The following is a 22,559-nucleotide window of genomic DNA, read 5'->3' as shown; positions in this document are numbered from 1 at the left end:
TTCTGGATTTTTGAAAATTTCACTTTTTTGTGAAAATATCCACTAAATGAGGGAATAATATGTGTGAGGGTACCCCAGGAGAGTTTCAAATGTGTGTGGATAGAATATATATCCCACGGGGGTAAAATTGAAAAAAGTTGAACATTTTTTTATTTTGGACTTAGTCATTTTTCCTGCGTTTATCAGACTTTCAGATAGGGGAAATGTCAGTGAGCGTTCCGATTTCAGTTCCAGAGCGATTCGCCCAATGAGTCCTTGATATTTAAACGTTTTCAGCCAATTTTCTGGATTTTCGAAAATTTCACTTTTTTGTGAAAATATCCACTAAATGAGGGAATAATATGTGTGAGGGTACCCCAGGAGAGTTCCAAATGTGTGTGGGTAGAATATATATCCCACGGGGGTAAAATTGAAAAAAGTTGAAAATTTTTTTTTTTTCGCACTTAGTCATTTTTCCGCCGTTTATCAGACTTTCAGATAGGGCAAATGTCAGTGAGCATTCCGATTTCAGTTCCAGAGCGGGCAATGAGTCCTTGATATTTAGTCGTTTTCAGCCAATTTTCTGGATTTTTGAAAATTTCACTTTTTTGTGAAAATATCCACTAAATGAGGGAATAATATGTGTGAGGGTACACCAGGAGAGTTCCAAATGTGTGTGGGTAGAATATATATCCCACGGGGGTAAAATTGAAAAAAGTTGAAAAATTTTTTTTTCTTGCACTTAGTAATTTTTCCGGTGTTTATCAGACTTTCAGATAGGGCAAATGTCAGTGAGCGTTCCGATTTCATTCTCAGAGCGATTTGCCCAATGAGTCCTTGATATTTACTCGTTTTCATCCAATTTTCTGGATTTTTGAAAATTTCACTTTTTTGTGAAAATATCCACTAAATGAGGGAATAATATGTGTGAGGGTACCCCAGGAGAGTTCCAAATTTGTGTGGATAGAATATATATTCCACGGGGGAAAATTTGAAAAAAGTTGAAAAAAATTTTTTTTTGGACTTAGTCATTTTTCCAGCGTTTATCAGACTTTCAGATAAGGGAAATGTCAGTGAGCATTCTGATTGCAGTTCCAGAGCGATTCGCCCAATGAGACCTTGATATTTAGTCGTTTTCATACGATTTTCAGGATTTTTGAAAATTTCACTTTTTTGTGAAAATATCCACTAAATGAGGGAATAATATGTGTGAGGGTACCCCAGGAGAGTTCCAAATGTGTCTGGGTAGAATATATATCCCACGGGGGTAAAATTGAAAAAAGCTGAAAAAATTTTTTTTTGGGACTTAGTCATTTTTCCGTCGTTTATCAGACTTTCAGATTGGAGAAATGTCAGTGAGCGTTCCGATTTCAGTTCCAGAGGGATTCGCCCAATGAGTCCTTGATATTTTGTCGTTTTCAGACAATTTTCTGGATTTTTGAAAATTTCACTTTTTTGTGAAAATATCCACTAAATGAGGGAATAATATGTGTGAGGGTACCCCAGGAGAGTTCCAAATGTGTTTGAGTAGAATATATTTCCCATGGGGGTAAAATTGAAAAAAGTTGAAAAATTTTTTTTTTTGGAATAAGTCATTTTTCTGGCGTTTATCAGACTTTCAGAGAGGGGAAATTATCAGTGAGCCTTCCGATTTCAGTTCCAGAGTGATTCGCCGGATGAGCCCTTGATATTTCGTCGTTTTCAGTCAATTTTCTGAATTTTTGAAAATTTCACCTTTTTGTGAAAATATCCACTAAATGAGGGAATAATATGTGTGAGGTTACCCCAGGAGAGTTCCAAATGTGTTTGAGTAGAATATATTTCCCATGGGGGTAAAATTGAAAAAAGTTGAAAAAATTTTTTTTTTGGAATAAGTCATTTTTCTGGCGTTTATCAGACTTTCAGATAGGGGAAATGTCAGTGAGCATTCCGATTTCAATTCCAGAGCGATTCGCCGGATGAGTTCTTGATATTTAGTCGTATTCAGCCAATTTTCTGGATTTTTGAAAATTTCACTTTTTTGTGAAAATATCCACTAAATGAGGGAATAATATGTGTGAGGGTACCCGAGGAGAGTTCCAAATGTGTGGGCAGAATATATATCCCACGGGGGTAAAACTGAAAAAAGTTGAGAAAATTTTTTTTTTGGACTTAGTCATTTTTCTGGCGTTTATCAGACTTTCAGATAGGGGAAATGTCAGTGAGCGTTCCTATTTCATTTCCAGAGCGATTCGCCGGATGAGTCCTTGATATTTCGTCGTTTTCAGCCAATTTTCTGGATTTTTGAAAATTTCACTTTTTTGTGAAAATATGCACTAAATGAGGGAATAATATGTGTGAGGGTACCCCAGGAGAGTTCCAAATGTGTGTGGTTAGAATATATATCCCGCAGGGTTAAAATTGAAAAAAGTTGAAAAAAAAATTTTTTTTGTACTTATTCATTTTTCCGTCGTTTATCAGACTTTCGAATAGGGGAAATGTAAGTGAGCATTCCGATTTCAGTTCCAGAGCGATTCGCCCAATGAGTCCTTGGTATTTAGTCGTTTTCAGCCAATTTTCTGAATTTTTGAAAATTTCACCTTTTTGTGAAAATATCCACTAAATGAGGGAATAATATGTGTGAGGGTACCCCAGGAGAGTTCCAAATGTGTGTGGGTAGAATATATATCCCATGGGGGTAAAATTGAAAAAAGTTGAAAAAATTTTTTTTTTGGACTTAGTCATTTTTCCGCCGTTTATCAGACTTTCAGATAGGGGAAATGTCAGTGAGCATTCCGATTTCAGTTCCAGAGCGATTTGCCCAATGAGTCCTTGATATTTAGTAGTTTTTAGCCAATTTTCTGGATTTTTGAAAATTTCACTTTTTTGTGAAAATATGCACTAAATGAGTTAATAATATGTGTGAGGGTACCCCGGGAAAGTTCCAAATGTGTGTGGGTAGAATGTATATCCCACGGGGGTAAAATTGAAAAAAGTTGAGAAAAATTTTTTTTTGGACTTAGTCATTTTTCCAGCGTTTATCAGACTTTCAGATAGGGGAAATATCAGTGAGCATTCCGATTTTAGTTCCAGAGCGATTCGCCCAATGAGTCCTTGATATTTAGTCGTTTTCAGCCAATTTTCTGAATTTTTGAAAATTTCACCTTTTTGTGAAAATATCCACTAAATCAGGGAATAATATGTGTGAGGGTACCCCAGTAGAGTTCCAAATGTGTGTGGGTAGAATATATATCCCATGGGGGTAAAATTGAAAAAAGTTGAAAAAATTTTTTTTTTAGACTTAGTCATTTTTCCGGAGTTTGTCAGACTTTCAGATAGGGGAAATGTCAGTTAGCGTTCTGATTTCATTTCCAGAGCGATTCGCCGGATGAGTCCTTGATATTCAGTCGTTTTCAGCCAATTTTCTGGATTTTTGAAAATTTCACTTTTTTGGTGAAAATATCCACTAAATGAGGGAATAATATGTGTGAGGGTACCCCAGGAGAGTTCCAAATGTGTGTGGGTAGACTATATATCCCGCAGGGTTAAAATTGAAAAAAGTTGAAAAATTTTTTTTTTTTGTACTTAGTCATTTTTCCGTCGTTTATCAGACTTTCAGATAGGGGAAATGTCAGTGAGCATTCCGATTTCAGTTCCAGAGCGATTCGCCCAATGAGTCCTTGGTATTTAGTAGTTTTCAGCCAATTTTCTGGATTTTTGAAAGTTTCACTTTTTTGTCAAAATATCCACTAAATGAGGGAATAATATGTGTGAGGGTACCCCAGGAGAGTTCCAAATGTGTGTGGGTAGAATATACATCCCACGGGGGTAAAATTGAAAAAAGTTTTAAAAAAAATTTTTTTTGTACTTAGTCATTTTTCTGTCGTTTATCAGACTTTCAGATAGGGGAAATGTCAGTGACCATTCGGATTTCAGATCCAGAGCGATTCGCCCAATGAGTCCTTGATATTTAGTCGTTTTTAGCCAATCTTCTGTATTTTTGAAAATTTCACTTTTTTGTGAAAATATCCACTAAATGAGGGAATAATATGTGTAAGGGTACCCCAGGAGAGTTCCAAATGTGTGTGGGTAGAATATATATCCCACGTGTGTAAAATTGAAAAAAGTTGAGAAATTTTTTTTTTTGGACTTAGTCATTTTTCCAGTGTTTATCAGACTTTCAGATAGGAGAAATGTCAGTGAGCGTTCCGATTTCAGTTCCAGAGCGATTCGCCCAATGAGTGCTTGATATTTAGTCATTTTCAGCCAATTTTCTGTATTTTTGAAAATTTCACTTTTTTGTGAAAATATCCACTAAATGAGGGAATAATATGTGTGAGGGTACCCCAGGAAAGTTCCAAATGTGTGTGGGTAGAATATATATCCCACAGGGTTAAAATTGAAAAAAGTTGAAAAAATTTTTTTTTTTGTACTTAGTCATTTTTCTGTCGTTTATCAGACTTTCAGATAGGGGAAATGTCAGTGAGCATTCCGATTTCAGTTCCAGAGCGATTCACCCAGTGAGTCCTTGATATTTAGTCGTTTTCAGCCAATTTTCTGAATTTTTGAAAATTTCACCTTTTTGTGAAAATATCCACTAAATGAGGGAATAATATGTGTGAGGGTACCCCAGGAAAGTTCCAAATGTGTGTGGTTAGAATATATATCCCGCAGGGTTAAAATTGAAAAAAGTTGAAAAAATTTTTTTTTTTGTTCTTAGTCATTTTTCCAGCGTTTATCAGACTTTCAGATAGGGGAAATGTCAGTGAGCATTCCGATTTCAGTTCCAGAGCGATTCGCCCAATGAGTCCTTGATATTTCGTCGTTTTCAGCCAATTTTCTGGATTTTTGAAAATGTAACTTTTTTGTGAAAATATGCAGTAAATGAGGGAATAATATGTGTGAGGGTACCCCAGGAGAGTTCCAAATGTGTGTAGGTAGAACATATATCCCATAGGGTTAAAATTGAAAAAAGTTGAAAAAATTTTTTTTTTTGTACTTAGTCATTTTTCCGTCGTTTATCAGACTTTCAGATAGGGGAAATGTCAGTGAGCATTCCGATTTTAGTTCCAGAGCGATTCTCCCAATGAGTCCTTGATATTTAGTCGTTTTCAGCAAATTTTCTGAATTTTTGAAAATTTCACCTTTTTGTGAAAATTTCCACTAAATGAGGGAATAATATGTGTGAGGGTACCCTAGGAGAGTTCCAAATGTTTGTGGGTAGAATATATATCCCATAGGGTTAAAATTGAAAAAAGTTTAAAAAAATTTTTTTTTGTACTTAGTCATTTTTCCGTCGTTTATCAGACTTTCAGATAGGGGAAATGTCAGTGAGCAATCCGATTTCAGTTCCAGAGCGATTCACCCAATGAGTCCTTGATATTTAGTCGTTTTCACCCAATTTTCTGTATTTTTGAAAATTTCACTTTTTTGTGAAAATATCCACTAAATGAGGGAATAATATGTGTGAGGGTACCCCAGGAGAGTTCCAAATGTGGGTGGGTAGAATATATATCCCACAGGGTTAAAATTGAAAAAAGTTGAAAAAAAATTTTTTTTTGTACTTAGTCATTTTTCCAGCGTTTATCAGACTTTCAGATAGGGGAAATGTAAGTGAGCATTCCGATTTTAGTTCCAGAGCGATTCTCCCAATGAGTCCTTGATATCTAGTCGTTTTCAGCCAATTTTCTGAATTTTTGAAAATTTCACCTTTTTGTGAAAATTTCCACTAAATGATCAAATAATATGTGTGAGGGTACCCTAGGAGAGTTCCAAATGTGTGTGGGTAGAATATATATCCTATAGGGTTAAAATTGAAAAAAGTTGAAAAAAATTTTTGTTTTGTACTTAGTCATTTTTCCGTCGTTTATCAGACTTTCACATAGGGGAAATGTCAGTTAGCATTCTGATTTCATTTTCAGAGCGATTCGCCGGATGAGTCCTTCATATTTCGTCGTTTTCAGCCAATTTTCTGGATTTTTGAAAATTTCACTTTTTTGTGAAAATATGCACTAAATGAGGGAATAATATGTGTGAGGGTACCCCAGGAAAGTTCCAAATGTATATGGGTAGAATATATATCCCACGGGGGTAAAATTGAAAAAAGTTGCGAAAATTTTTTTTTTTGGACTTAGTCATTTCTCTAGCGTTTATCAGACTTTCAGATAGGGGAAATGTCAGTGAGCGTTCTGATTTCAGTTCCAGAGCGATTCACCCAATGCGTCCTTGATATTTAGTAGTTTTCAGCCAATTTTCTGGATTTTTGCACTTTTTTGTGAAAATATCCACTAAAGGAGGGAATAATATGTGTGAGGGTACCCCAGGAGAGTTCCAAATGTGTGTGGGTAGAATATATATCCCACAGGGTTAACCCCTTAATAACATCTGACGTACTAATACGCGTCTGTGCCCTGGGACTTAAGAGCCAGACCCGTATTAGTACGTCATGGCGATCGCGCGCGCACACAGGCTGTGCGGGCGCGATCGCCGCCGGGTGTCAGCTGATTGTCACAGCTGACACCCGGTACTATGTGCAGGGAGCGGTCACGCACCGCTCCCAGCACATTAACCCCCGCGATGCTGCGATCGAAGTCGATCGAAGTCGATCGCGGCATTGCGGGGGCAAGGGGAGGTGATCGCCGATACTCACCTCCTCTTCCGGCTTCCAGCGCAGTCTGCAAAGGCTTCCCGGGTGTTGCCATGACGACCCGATGTCGTCATGACAACATCCGGGTCACCAGAGAGCAGGAAGATTGCTTGGACATGCGCAGTGCATCTCCAAGCAATCTTCACACTGTGCACTTCTGACAGCCTTCATGGCATAGGGATGGTGCTCCATTCCTGTGCCATGCAGGCGATCAGAAAAAAAAAAGTGAAAGTCCCAGAGTGGGACAAAGTAATAAAGTGTATAAACTGTGTGAAAGTGGAAAAAAAAAAAAAAAAAATGTGCAAAAATATTATAAAAAAATAAAAAAAATAATACACCAAAAATAAAAATATAATGTACCCATCAATAAATATTATTATAAAAAAAATAAAAAAAAAACAATTAAAGTACACATATTTGGTATCGCCGCGTCCGGAACAACCTGACCTATAAAACTGTCCCACTAGTTAACCCCTTCAGTGAACACGGTAAAAAAAAAAAAAAAAAAAACAAGCAAAAAACAATGCTTTATCACCATACCGCCAAACAAAAAGTGGAATAACACGCGATCAAAAAGACGCATATAAATAAAAATGATACCGCTGAAAACGTCATCTCGTCCCGCAAAAAACAAGCCGCCATATAGCTCCATCAGCCGAAAAATAAAAAAGTTATAGCTCTCAGAATAAAGCGATACTAAAAAATATTTTTTTCTATAAAATAGCTTTTATTGTGTATAAGCGCCAAAACATAGAAAAATTATACAAATGTGGTACCGCTGTAAACGTACTGACCCGAAGAGTAAAGCTGCCTCATCAATTTTACCACACGCGGAACAGAATAAAAAAAAAAAAAAAAAAACAATTCCTGAATTGTTGGTTTTTGTTTATTCTGCCTCCCAAAAATCGGAATAGAAAGCGATCAAAAAATGTCACGTGCCTGAAAATGGCACCAATAACAACGTCAAGTCATCCCGCAAAAAACGAGCCGTCACATGACTGTCTGCCAAAATTTGGAAAAATTATAGCTCTCAAAATATGGCGATGCAAAAACTAGATTTTACAAAAAATGCGTCTTTTAGTGTGTGACAGCTGTCAGTCATAAAAACCCCATATGATTCTGGCATTGCTGTAATCACACCGACCCGAAGAATAAAGTCGTCTAATCACTTATACCGCACAAGGAACGGCGTCAAAAATAAACTCTTGAGTTAGGATTGGGCTAGGGTTAGGGCTGGGTTTGGGGCTAGGGTTGTGCTGGGGCTAGGGTTGTGCTGGGGCTAGGGTTGTGCTGGGGCTAGGGTTGTGCTAGGGTTAGGGCTGGGGTTGGGATTTTTTTCAAAAGTAAGAAAAAAAGATGACGATATGGCGACTAGTGTTGAGAGCAAGTGCTCGCTACTTGAGTTTGCATCGGGTGCTCTGGTATGCATTTAGTATCGTGGGTATTTGAGTGACATGCTCGAGTCTCTGCCCCATATGCTTCGCGGCCAAAAAACTTTACGGGGATTGCCTGCCATGCACGAGCGATCCCCGCATGTTTTTTTTTGGGTGTCTAATAACCGTGAAACATGCGGAGCAGGGACTCGAGCATGTCACTCGAGCACACGCTGTACATGGTGCATACCTGAGTACCCGATGCAAACTCAAGTAGCGAGCACTTGCGCTCAAGAATAATGAAAACTTATTCAATATGATGACCTAATGTAAACAAATAATGTGCCGTACCTCTGGGTTCAAAATGTTCACTATACACCTTAATAAAATCTTTGAGGGGTATAGTTTCCAAAATGGGGACACTTGTGGGGGAGCTCCACTGTTTAGGCACATCACGGGCTCTCCAAACGCGACATGGTGTCCGCTAACAAATTGAATGGAAAATCGGCTCAAATTGTTAGCGGACGCCATGTTGCGTTTGGAGAGCCCCTGTGTGTCCAAACATTGGAGCTCCCCCACAAGTGACCCCATTTTGGAAACTAGACCCCCCAAGGCACCTATCTAGATGCATAGTGAGCACTTAGAACCCCCAGGTGCTTCACAAATTGATTCGTAAAAATGAAAAAGTGAAAATAAAACACTTTTTCATTTTTATGAATCAATTTGTGAAGCACCTGAGGTTCCAAGTGCTCACTATGAATCTAGATAGGTGCCTTGGGGGGTCTAGTTTCCAAAATGGGGTCACTTGTGGGGGAGCTCCTATGTTTGGGCACACAGGGACTCTCTAAATGCAACATGGTATCCGATAACAAATTGAATGGAAAATCGGCTCAAATTGTTAGCGGACACCACATTGCGTTTGGAGAGCCCCTCTGTGCCCAAACTTTGGAGCTCCCCCAGAAGTGACCCCATTTTGGAAACTAGACCCCCCAAGGCACCTTTCTAGATGCATAGTGAGCACTTGGAACCTGCAGGTGCTTCACAAATTGATTCGTAAAAATGAAAAAGTGAAAAAAAAAACACTTTTTCATTTTTATGAATCAATTTGTGAAGCACCTGGGGTTCCAAGTGCTCACTATGAATCTAGATAGGTGCCTTGGGGGGTCTAGTTTCCAAAATGGGGTCACTTGTGGGGGAGCTCCAATGTTTGGGCACACAGGGACTCTCTAAATGCAACATGGTATCCGCTAACAAATTAAATGGAAAATCGGCTCAAATTGTTAGCGGACACCACATTGCGTTTGGAGAGCCCCTCTGTGCCCAAACTTTGGAGCTCCCCCACAAGTGACCCCATTTTGGAAACTAGACCCCCCAAGGCACCTTTCTAGATGCATAGTGAGCACTTGGAACCCCCAGGTGCTTCACAAATTGATTCGTAAAAATGAAAAAGTGAAAAAAAAAACACTTTTTCATTTTTATGAATCAATTTGTGAAGCACCTGGGGTTCCAAGTGCTCACTATGAATCTAGATAGGTGCCTTGGGGGGTCTAGTTTCCAAAATGGGGTCACTTGTGGGGGAGCTCCAATGTTTGGGCACACAGGGACTCTCCAAATGCAACATGGTATCCGCTAACAAATTGTCGGCTCAAATTGTTAGCGGATATCATGTTGCATTTGGAGAGTCCCTGTGTGCCCAAACATTGGAGCTCCTCCACAAGTGACCCCATTTTGGAAACTAGACCCCCCAAGGCACCTATCTAGATGCATAGTGAGCACTTGGAACCCCTAGGTGCTTCACAAATTAATTCGTAAAAATGAAAAAGTGTTTTTTTTTTCACTTTTTCATTATTACGAATCAATTTGTGAAGCACCTGGGGTTCCAAGTGCTCACTATGCATCTAGAAAGGTGCCTTGGGGGGTCTAGTTTCCAAAATGGGGTCACTTCTGGGGGAGCTCCAAAGTTTGGGCACAGAGGGGCTCTCCAAACGCAATGTGGCGTCCGCTAACAATTTGAGCCGATTTTCCATTCAATTTGTTAGCGGATACCATGTTGCATTTAGAGAGTCCCTGTGTGCCCAAACATTGGAGCTCCCCCACAAGTGACCCCATTTTGGAAACTAGACCCCCCAAGGCACCTATCTAGATGCATAGTGAGCACTTGGAACCCCTAGGTGCTTCACAAATTTATTCGTAAAAATGAAAAAGTGTTTTTTTTTTCACTTTTTCATTATTACGAATCAATTTGTGAAGCACCTGGGGGTTCCAAGTGCTCACTATGCATCTAGAAAGGTGTCTTGGGGGGTCTAGTTTCCAAAATGGGGTCACTTGTGGGGGAGCTCCAAAGTTTGGGCACAGAGAAGCTCTCCAAACGCAATGTGGTGTCCGCTAACAATTTGAGCCGATTTTCCATTCAATTTGTTAGCGGATACCATGTTGCATTTAGAGAGTCCCTGTGTGCCCAAACATTGGAGCTCTCCCACAAGTGACCCCATGTTGGAAACTAGACCCCCCAAGGCACCTATCTAGATGCATAGTGAGCAGTTGGAACCCCCAGGTGCTTCACAAATTGATTCATAAAAATGAAAAAGTGTTTTTTTTTTCACTTTTTCATTGTTACGAATCAATTTGTGAAGCACCTGGGGGTTCCAAGTGCTCACTATGCATCTAGATAGGTGCCTTGGGGGGTCTAGTTTCCAAAATGGGGTCACTTGTGGGGGAGCTCCAATGTTTGGGCACACAGCAGCTCTCCAAACGCAACATGGTGTCGCTAACAATTTGAGCCAATTTTGCGTTAAATTTGTTAGCGGACACCATGTTGCATTTAGAGAGCCGCTGTGTGCCCAAATATTGGAGCTCCCCCACAAGTGACCCCATTTTGGAAACTAGACCACCCAAGGCACCTATCTAGATGCATAGTGAGCACTTGGAACCCTCAGGTGCTTCACAAATTGATTCATACAAATGAAAAAGTGTTTTTTTTTTCACTTTTTCATTGTTACGAATCAATTTGTGAAGCACCTGGGGGTTCCAAGTGCTCACTATGCATCTAGATAGGTGCCTTGGGGGGTCTAGTTTCCAAAATGGGGTCACTTGTGGGGGAGCTCCAATGTTTGGGCACACAGGGACTCTCTAAATGCAACATGGTGTCCTCTAACAAATTTAACGGAAAATCGGCTCAAATTGTTAGCGACACCATGTTGCGTTTGGAGAGCCGCTGTGTGCCCAAACATTGGAGCTCCCCCACAAGTGACCCCATTTTGGAAACTAGACCCCCCAAGGCACCTATCTAGATGCATTGTGAGCACTTGGAACACTCAGGTGCTTCACAAATTGATTCATAAAAATGAAAAAGTGTTTTTTTTTTTCACTTTTTCATTGTTACGAATCAATTTGTGAAGCACCTGGGGGTTCCAAGTGCTCACTATGCATCTAGAAAGGTGCCTTGGGGGGTCTAGTTTCCAAAATGGGGTCACTTGTGGGGGAGCTCCAAAGTTTGGGCACACATGGGCTCTCCAAACACAACATGGCGTCCGCTAATTATTCAAGCAAATTTTACAATCAAAAAGTCAAATAGCGCTCTTTCCCTTCCGAGCCCTGCCGTGCGCCCAAACAGTATTTTTTCCCCAAATATTGGGTATCTGCGTGCCCAGGGGAAATTGCACAACAAATTTTGGGGTCCATTTTTTCTTGTTACCCCTGTGAAAATAAAAAAAATTGGGTCTAAATTAACATTTTTGTGAAAAAAGTTAAATGTTCATTTTTTTCTTCCACATTCAAAAAATTCCTGTGAAGCACCTGAAGGGTTAATAAAGTTCTTGAATGTGGTTTTGAGCACCTTGAGGGGTGCAGTTTTTAGAATGGTGTCACTTTTGGGTATTTTCTGTCATAAAGACCTCTCAAAGTGACTTCAAATGTGATGTGGTCCCTAAAAAAATGGTTTTGTAAATTTTGTTGGAAAAATGAGAAATCGCTGGTCAACTTTTAACCCTTATAGCTCCCTAACAAAAAAAAATTTTGGTTCCAAAATTGTGCTGATGTAAAGTAGACATGTGGGAAATGTTATTTATTAACTCTTTTGTGTGACATATCGCTCTGATTTCAGGGCTTAAAAATTCAAATTTTGAAAATTGCAAAATTTTCAAAATTTTCGCCAAATTTCCGTTTTTTTCACAAATAAACGCAAGTGATATCGAAGAAATTTTTCCACAATCATGAAGTACAATATGTCACGAAAAAACAATCTCAGAATCAGGGGGATCCGTTGAAGCGTTCGAGAGTAATTACCTCATAAAGTGACAGTGGTCAGAATTGTAAAAATTGGCCCGGTCATTAACGTGCAAACCACCCGCGGGGCTTAAGGGGTTAAAATTGAAAAAAGTTGAAAAATTTTTTTTTTTTGTACTTAGTCATTTTTCCAGCGTTTTTCAGACTTTCAGATAGGGGAAATGTCAGTGAGCATTCCGATTTAAGTTCCAGAGCGATTCGCCCAATGAGTCCTTGATATTTAGTCGTTTTTAGCCAATTTTCTGTATTTTTGAAAACTTCACCTTTTTGTGAAAATATCCACTAAATGAGGGAATAATATGTGTGAGGGTACCCCAGGAGAGTTCCAAATGTGTGTGGGTAGATTATATATCCCATGGGGGTAAAATTGAAAAAAGTTGAGAAAAATTTTTTTTTGGACTTAGTCATTTTTCCAGCGTTTATCAGACTTTCAGATAGGGGAAATGTCAGTGAGCATTCCGATTTCAGTTCCAGAGCGATTCGCCCAATGAGTCCTTGGTATTTAGTCGTTTTCAGCCAATTTTCTGGATTTTTGAAAATTTCACTTTTTTGTGAAAATATCCACTAAATGAGGGAATAATATGTGTGAGGGTACCCCAGGAGAGTTCCAAATGTGTGTGGGTAGAATATATACCCACGGGGGTAAAATTGAAAAAAGTTTTAAAAAATTTTTTTTTGTACTTAGTCATTTTTCTGTCGTTTATCAGACTTTCAGATAGGGGAATTGTCAGTGAGCGTTCGGATTTCAGATCAAGAGTGATTCGCCCAATGAGTCCTTGATATTTAGTCGTTTTTAGCCAATTTTCTGTATTTTTTAAAATTTCACTTTTTTTGTGAAAATATCCACTAAATGAGGGAATAATATGTGTGAGGGTACCCCAGGAGAGTTCCAAATGTGTGTGGGTAGAATATATATCCCACGGGTGTAAAATTGAAAAAAGTTGAGAAAAATTTTTTTTTGGACTTAGTCATTTTTCCAGCGTTTATCAGACTTTCAGATAGGGGAAATGTCAGTGAGCATTCCGATTTTAGTTCCTGAGCGATTCTCCCAATGAGTCCTTGATATTTAGTCGTTTTCAGCCAATTTTCTGAATTTTTGAAAATTTCACCTTTTTGTAAAAATATCCAGTAAATGAGGGAATAATATGTGTGAGGGTACCCTAGGAAAGTTCCAAATGTGTGTGGGTAGAATATATATCCCATAGGGTTAAAATTGAAAAAAGTTGAAAAAAATTTTTTTTTTGTACTTAGTCATTTTTCCGTCGTTTATCAGACTTTCAGATAGGGGACATGTCAGTGAGCATTCCGATTTCAGTTCCAGAGCGATTTGCCCAATGAGTTCTTGGTATTTAGTCGTTTTCAGCCAATTTTCTGGATTTTTCAAAATTTCACTTTTTTGTGAAAATATCCACTAAATGAGGGAATAATATGTGTGAGAGTACCCCAGGAGAGTTCCAAATGTGTGTGGGTAGAATATATATCCCACGGGGGTAAAATTGAAAAAAGTAAAAAAAAAAATTTTTTTTGTACTTAGTCATTTTTCTGTCGTTTATCAGACTTTCAGATAGGAGAAATGTCAGTGGGCGTTCGGATTTCAGATCCAGAGTGATTCGCCCAATGAGTCCTTGATATTTAGTCGTTTTTAGCCAATTTCCTGTATTTTTAAAATTGTCACTTTTTTGTGAAAATATCCACTAAATGAGGGAATAATATGTGTGAGGGTACCCCAGGAGAGTTCCAAATGTGTGTGGGTAGAATATATATCCCATAGGGTTAAAATTGAAAAAAGTTGAAAAAAATTTTTTTTTGAACTTAGTCATTTTTCCGGCGTTTATCAGACTTTCAGATAGGGGAAATGTCAGTTAGCGTTCTGATTTCATTTTCAGAGCGATTCGCCGGATGAGTCCTTGATATTTCGTCATTTTCAGACAATTTTCTGGATTTTTGAAAATTTCACTTTTTTCTGAAAATATCCACTAAATGAGGGAATAATATGTGTGAGGGTACCCCAGGAGAATTCCAAATGTGTGTGGGTAGAATATACAGTATATCCCACGGGGGTAAAATTTAAAAAAGTTTAAAAAATTTTTTTTTGGGACTTAGTCATTTTTCCGGTGTTTATCAGACTGTCAGATAGGGGAAATGTCAGTGAGCGTTCCGATTTCAGTTCCAGTGTGATTCGCCTTGATAAATCCTTGATATTTAGTAGTTTTCAGGCAATTTTCAGAATTTTTGACAATTTCACTTTTTTGTGAAAATATCCACTAAATGAGGGAATAATATGTGTGAGGGTACCCCAGGAGAGTTCCAAATGTGCGTGGGTAGAATATATATCCCACGGCGATAAATTTGAAAAAAGTTGAAAAATATTTTTTTTTTTTGCACTTAGTCATTTTTCCGCTGTTTATCAGACTTTCAGATAGGGGAAATGTCAGTGAGTGTTCCGATTTCAGTTCCCAAGTGATTCGCCCGATGAGTCCCTGATATTTAGTCGTTTTCAGTCAATTTTCAGAATTTTTGAAAATTTCACTTTTTTGTGAAAATATCCACTAAATGAGGGAATAATATGTGTGAGGGTACCCCAGGAGAGTTCCAAATGTGTGTGGGTAGAATATATATCTCACGAGGGTAAAATTGAAAAAAGTTAAAAAAATTTTTTTTTTTAACTTAGTCATTTTTCCGGCGTTTATCAGACTTTCAGATAGGGGAAATGTCAGTGAGCGTTCCGTTTTCTGTTCCAGAGCAATTCACCCGATGAGTCCTTGATATTAAGTAGTTTTCAGTCAATTTTCTGAATTTTGAAAATTTCACTTTTTTGAGAAAATATCCACTAAATGAGGGAATAATATGTGTGAGGGTACCCCAGGAGAGTTCCAAATGTGTGTGGGTAGAATATATATCCCACGGGGGTAAAATTGAAAAAAAAATGAAAAAATTTTTTTTTTTTGGACTTAAGTCATTTTTACGGTGTTTATCAGACTTTTAGATAGGGGAAATGTCAGTGAGCGTTCCGTTTTCTGTTCCAGAGCAATTCACCTGATGAGTCCTTGATATTAAGTAGTTTTCAGTCAATTTTCTGAATTTTGAAAATTTCACTTTTTTGTGAAAATATCCACTAAATGAGGGAATAATATGTGTGAGGGTACCCCAGGAGAGTTCCAAATGTGCGTGGGTAGAATATATATCCCACGGGTGTAAAATTGAAAAAAGTTTAAAACATTTTTTTTTCGGACTTAGTCATTTTTCCAGCGTTTATCAGACTTTCAGATAGGGGAAATGTCAGTGAGCATTCCGATTTCAGTTCCAGAGCGATTCACCCAATGAGTACTTGATATTTAGTCGTTTTATGCCAATTTTCTGAATTTTTGAAAATATCACTTTTTTGTGAAAATATCCGCTAAATGAGGGAATATGTGTGAGGGTACACCAGGAGAGTTCCAAATGTGTGTGGGTAGAATATATATCCCACGGCGGAAAAATAGAAAAAAGTTGAAAAAATTTTTTTTGGGGACTTAGTCATTTTTCCGGTGCTTCTCAAACTTTCAGAAAAGGGAAATGTCAGTGAGCATTCCGATTTCAATTCCAGAGTGATTATCCTGATGAGTCCTTGATATTTATTCGTTTTCAGCCAATTTTCAGAATTTTTGAAAATTTCACTTTTATGTGAAAATATTCACTAAATGAGGGAATAATATGTGTGAGGGTACCCCAGGAGAGTTCCAAATGTGCGTGGGTAGAATATATATCCCACGGGAATAAAATTGAAAAAAGTTGAAAAAAGTTTTTTTTTGGACTTAATCATTTTTCCGGTTTTTCTCAGACTTTCATATAGGGGAAATGTCAGTGAGAATTCCGATTTCAGCTCCAGAGCGATTAGCCTGATGACTCCTTGATATTTAGTCATTTTCAGCCAATTTTTTGAATTTTTGAAAATTTCATTTTTTTGTGAAAATATCCACTAAATGAGGGAATAATATGTGTGAGGGTACCCCAGGAGAGTTCCAAATGTGTGTGGGAAGAATATATATCCCATAGGGGTAAAATTGAAAAAAGTTGAAAAAAGTTTTTTTGGACTTAGTCATTTTTCCGACGTTTATCAGACTTTCAGATAGGGGAAATGTCAGTAAGCGTTCCGATTTCAGTTCCAGAGCGATTCGCCCAATGAGTCCTTGATATTTAGTCGTTTTCAGCTAATTTTCGGAATTTTTGAAATTTCCACTTTTTTGTGAAAATATCCACTAAATGAGGGAATAATATGTGTGATGGTACCCCAAGAGAGTTCCAAATGTGTGTGGGTAGAATATATATCTCATGGGGGTAAAATTGAAAAAAGTTGAAAATTTTTTTTTTATTAGACTTAGTAATTTTTCCGTCGTTTAGCAGACTTTCAGATAGGGGAAATGTCAGTGAGCATTCCGATTTCAGTTCCAGAGCGATTCGAAGGATGATTCCTTGATATTTAGTCGTTTTCAGTCAATTTTCTGAATTTTTGAAAATTTCACTTTTTTGTGAAAATATCCACTAAATGAGGGAATATGTGTGAGGGTACCCCAGGAGAGTTCCAAATGTGCGTGGGTAAAATATTTATCCCACGGGGATAAAATTGAAAAAAGTTGAAAAAAATTTTTTTTTGGACTTAGTCATTTTTCCGGTGTTTCTCAGACTTTCAGAAAGGGGAAATGTCAGTGAGCATTCCGATTTCAATTCCAGAGTGATTAGCCTGATGAGTCCATGATATTTATTCGTTTTCAGCCAATTTTCAGAATTTTTGAAAATTTCACTTTTTTGTGAAAATATTCACTAAATGAGGGAATAATATGTGTGAGGGTACCCCAGGAGAGTTCCAAATGTGCGTGGGTAGAATATATATCTCACGGGAATAAAATTGAAAAAAGTTGAAAATATTTTTTTTTTTTACTTAGTCATTTTTCCGGTGTTTATCAGACTTTCAGATAGGGGAAATGTCAGTGAGCATTCCGATTTCAGCTCCAGAGCGATTAGCCTGATGACTCCTTGATATTTAGTCATTTTCAGCCAATTTTCTGAATTTTTGAAAATTTCATTTTTTTTGTGAAAATATCCACTAAATGAGGGAATAATATGTGTGAGGGTACCCCAGGAGAGTTCCAAATGTGCGTGGGTAGAATATATATCCCACGGGGGTTAAAATTGAAAAAAGTTGAAAAAATTTTTTTTGGACTTAGTCATTTTTCCGGTGTTTCTCAGACTTTCAGATGCTGGAAATGTCAGTGAGCATTCCGCTTTCAGTTCCAAAGCGATTAGCCCGATGAGTCCTTGATATTTAATCGTTTTCAGCCAATTTTCTGAATTTTTGAAAATTTCACTTTTTTGTGAAAATATCCACTAAATGAGGGAATAATATGTGTGAGGGTACCCCAGGAGAGTTCCAAATGTGTGTGGGTAGAATATATATCCCACGGGGGTAAAATTGAAAAAAGTTGAAATTTTTTTTATTTTGGACTGTCTTTTGTCCGGCTTTTATCAGACGTTCAGATAGTGGAAATGTGAGTGAGCGTTCCGATTTCATTTCCAGAGCGATTCGCCCAATGAGTCCTTGATATTTAGTAGTTTTCAGCCAATTTTCTGAATTTTTGAAATTTCTACTTTTTTGTGAAAATATCCACTAAATGAGGGAATAATATGTGTGAGGGTACCCCAGGAGAGTTCCAAATGTGTGTGGGTAGAATATATATCCCACGGTGGTAAAATTGAAAAAACTTGAAAATTTTTTTTTTATTAGACTTAGTAATTTTTCGGGCGTTTATCAGACTTTCAGATAGGGGAAATGTCAGTGAGCATTCCGATTTCAGTTCCAGAGCGATTAGCCCGATGAGTCCTTGATATTTAGTCGTTTTCAGCCAATTTTCAGAATTTTTGAAAATTTTTACTTTTTTGTGAAAATATCCACTAAATGAGGGAATAATATGTGTGAGGGTACCCCAGGAGAGTACCAAATGTGTGTGGGTAGAATATATATCCCACGGGGGTAAAATTGAAAAAAGTAAAAAAAAATTTTTTTTTGAACTTAGTCATTTTTCTGGCGTTTATCAGCCTTTCAGATAGGGAAATGTCAGTGAGCGTTCCGATTTCAGTTCCAGAGCGATTCACCCAATGAGTCCTTGATATCTATTAGTTTTCAGCCAATTTTCAGAATTTTTGAAATTTCCACTTTTTTGTGAAAATATCCACTAAATTAGGGAATAATATGTGTGAGGGTACCCCAGGAGAGTTCCAAATGTGTGTGGGTAGAATATATATTCCACGGGGGTAAAATTGAAAAGAGTCGAAAAAATTTTTTTTTTGTACTTAGTAATTTTTCTGGCGTTTATCCGACTTTCAGATAGCGGAAATGTCAGTGAGCATTCCGATTTCAGTTCCAGAGCGATTCACCCGATGAGTCCTTGATATTTAGTCGTTTTCAGCCAATTTTCAGAATTTTTGAAAATTTCACTTTTTTGTGAAAATATCCAGTTCCAGAGCGATTCGCCCGATGAGTCCTTGATAGTGTTGAGCGAACATGCTCGACACTGCTCGGTACTCGTGCGAGCATCACTCTACTCGGGATGTTCGGCGAGCACCAAGCAATTCCGGTCTACTCGGGCGGGAGCTCGGGTCTCCGCCCTGCATGTTTGGCGCTCTTTACAGAGCCAATGAACATGCAGGGATTGCCAGCCAGTCACTGTAATGCTGCAGCCATGTTGGTTGTGGGCATTACAGTGATTGGCTGGCCGCACAGCGTCACCTCGAGTATTTAAAACGGGGCGCCGCCATCTTGGACACAGTCGCTCCGGATTAGACAGTGTAGGGACAGCGCTGCTGATTTAGGGAGAGATATAAACTGCGAAATAGTTAGTGTAGGGTCTGTAAAGGCTGCCAGAACAAACAAACAGTCCTTTTCAGGACTAATATCCATCCCAGATACCAGGCAGGCAGGCTGTATAGGAGACACAGTGGTTATACCAGCAAACGCTGCATTACAGTCCTGTGTGCTCCTGTTGGCAAAATTGCTGGACTTAGCACCAGGTGTCGGGGGCCAGGAAAAATCCTTTTTTTTCATCTAAATCCTCCATTTTTTTTCCTCCTTCACACTGTACAAATACACGTCTTATTAACCTTTTGGTGTGTCCCCCCCCCCCCAAAAAAAAAGCGTGTCTCTGATTTTTCAGACACAAATATAACTATTGAAAATAGTCTGGTGTAGGCTAGAGAAACAGAAGTGTTGTTTTGCACTTCCACGGTTCAAACCTCTGTATTATCCATTTTGGGCCATTTGTATCTAAAAAAAAAACAGTTTGAGTGTGTCGCTCACTGTTCAGCCGCAAATATCTCTATTTAAAAAAGTGTGGTATACCCGAGTAAACAATAACTGTGGTTTTGCCATCCCACGGTAAAAAATCTCTATTATTCAGCTTTTGGTAGTTTTTTCCGTAAAGAAAAACAGTAGTGTCTCCTGACTGTTGTGACACAAAAATATATCTGTTGAAAACAGTCTTGTGTAGGCCTGACATCCCAGTGTGGTTTTTCAGTTCCACGGGTCAAATCGCTGTACCATCCAGTTTTGGGCCTGTGGTATCTAAAAAAAAAGCAGTTTGAGTGTGTCGCTCACTGTTCAGCCGCAAATATCTCTATTTAAAAAAGTGTGGTATACCCCAGTAAACAATAACTGTGGTTTTGCCATCCCACGGTAAAAAATCTCTATTATTCAGCTTTTGGTAGTTTTTTCCGTAAAGAAAAACAGTAGTGTCTCCTGACTGTTGTGACACAAAAATATATCTGTTGAAAATAGTCTTGTGTAGGCCCGACATCCCAGTGTGGTTTCTGAGTTCCAAGGTTCAAATCGCTGTACTATCCAGTTTTGGGCCTTTGGTATCTAAAAAAAAAAGCAGTTTGAGTGTGTCGCTCACTGTTCAGCCGCAAATATCTCTATTTAAAAAAGTGTGGTATACCCCAGTAAACAATAACTGTGGTTTTGCCATCCCACGGTAAAAAATCTCTATTATTCAGCTTTTGGTAGTTTTTTCCGTAAAGAAAAACAGTAGTGTCTCCTGACTGTTGTGACACAAAAATATATCTGTTGAAAACAGTCTTGTGTAGGCCCGACATCCCAGTGTGGTTTCGCAGTTCCATGGTTCAAATCGCTGTACTATCCAGTTTTGGGCCTTTGGTATCTAAAGAAAAGCAGTTTGAGTGTGTCGCTCACTGTTCAGCCGCAAATATCTCTATTTAAAAAAGTGTGGTATACCCCAGTAAACAATAACTGTGGTTTTCCTCTTCCACGGTTCTAATCTACTCTTTATTACCCTTTTTCCATTGATAGTGCAAGTGTAAGCTATGTTACTTCATTTACAATGGGCAAGGCGCGTGGCAAGGGACGTGGAAGTGCACGTTCTGTTGATGGTTCGTGCAGAGGACGGGACCGTGGCCAAGGTGAAAATGTGCCACAACCAACAGCCACATCTTCTCGCTCCCACTTCTTGACCGAATTACTAGGGAAGAACAGAACAACACCAGTATTGAGAACTGATCAGTGTGAACAGGTTATTAATTGGATAGCAGATTATACTTCCAGTTACCTGGGCACCACCACCTCCGGTCTGTCTTCCACACGGTCAACTCTTAGTAGCCGTGAGTCTCGACCGCATACTCCTCCTCACCCTGATGCTCCTTCCTCCCACCATGCCGAGTGTCGTCAGACAGCAAGTGATCCCACACTTGGACACTCTGAAGAGCTGTTCACTGGTCCATTTCCATATTTGGGCCCCTCGCCTGATACGCTTGAAGTGGTGGAAGAGAAGATCCCATGTTGCGATGCCAAAATATTTGAACAGCCACGGCCACAGGAAGTCGACGTTGGCAATCTGTCACAAGAGGTGGACGATGACGAGACACAATTGCCAGGAAGTGAGGAGGAGGATCGTGGTGCGCAAGTGGAAGAGGAGGAGGTGGTGGATGATCTAGTAACTGACCCAACGTGGAAGGAGGACATGCAGAGTGAGACCAGCAGCACATAGGGGGAGAGAGGCAGAGTACCCCAACAGGCAGGAAGAAGCAGTGTGGTGGCCGCAGACAGAAGGCAGGCAACCGTTCCCCGTAACACCAACACGAGGGACGTTGTCAGTACAAGCGGTAGGTCTTCCAGAGTCTGGAATTTTTTTAAAGACTCTGCTGATAACCCCAAAAAGGCCATATGTTCCACCTGCCATGTCAGCATCAGCAGGGGTGACAAAACTACCAGCCTGACCACCACCAGCATGATCAGGCACATGGCAGCAAAGCACCCGACTTTGTGGGTCGAAACCCAGGGTCCACGACCAGTGTCAGCGGGTGTCACCACTGCTTCTTCCACTGTTGTGCGTGCAATAGAACCCCCTGTTGTGTGTGCAAGGCAATCCCCTGTCCATACTGCATGTAAAGATGCCCCCTCCTCTCAGTCTTCACTTGTTATGGCAGTTTCTCAAGAAACAGCATCAACGTCCACGTCCACATCCCACCTCAGCGTTCAATTGTCCATATGCCAGACCTTTGAACGAAAGCGGAAATTCGCAGCTAACGCCCCACAGGCCACATTCCTAAATTCGCACATTTCACGACTGCTTGCATTGGAAATGCTGCCTTTTAGGCTGGTGGAGACGGAATCCTTCCGCAATCTTATGGCGGTGGTCGTCCCTCAGTACTCGGTCCCCAGCCGACACTATTTTGCCCGGTGTGCCATCCCCGCACTACACAAGCACGTGTCCCAAAGCATCTGCCGTGCCCTCAACAACGCAGTTACTGGGAGAGTCCACCTGACAACGGACACGTGGACAAGTGCTTGTGGCCAGGGACGGTACATCTCTCTGACGGCACACTGGGTAAACATAGTGGAAGCCGGGACCCAGTCGGACCTTGGGACGGAACACATCCTCCCCACACCGAGGATTGCGGGTCCTATGTCAGTCAGAGTTTCCCCCACAGTGTACAGCTCCTGCACATCCTCCTCCTCCTCCTCCTCATGTTCAGCCTCCATCTCAGATATCACCACATCAGTTACAAGCTGGAAGCATTGCAGTACTGCCTCCGCCAAGCGGCAACAGGCTGTGCTGAAATTCATAAGCTTAGGTGATAAACCTCACACTGATTGTGAGTTGTGGACAGCTGTGAAAGAACAGGTAGATCTGTGACTGAGACCGCTGAAACTACATCCCGGCATGGTCGTGTGTGACAATGGCCGTAACCTGGTGGCGGATCTGAGGCGAGGTGAGATCACACACATTCCATGCCTGGCTCATGTGCTTAAC

Source organism: Phyllobates terribilis, unplaced genomic scaffold (genome assembly GCF_046119375.1).
Source record: "Phyllobates terribilis strain yellow unplaced genomic scaffold, ASM4611937v1 Scaffold_8__6_contigs__length_399053987, whole genome shotgun sequence".
In the NCBI taxonomy this organism is placed as follows: Eukaryota; Metazoa; Chordata; class Amphibia; order Anura; family Dendrobatidae; genus Phyllobates; species Phyllobates terribilis.
This window is presented reverse-complemented; position numbering follows the sequence as displayed.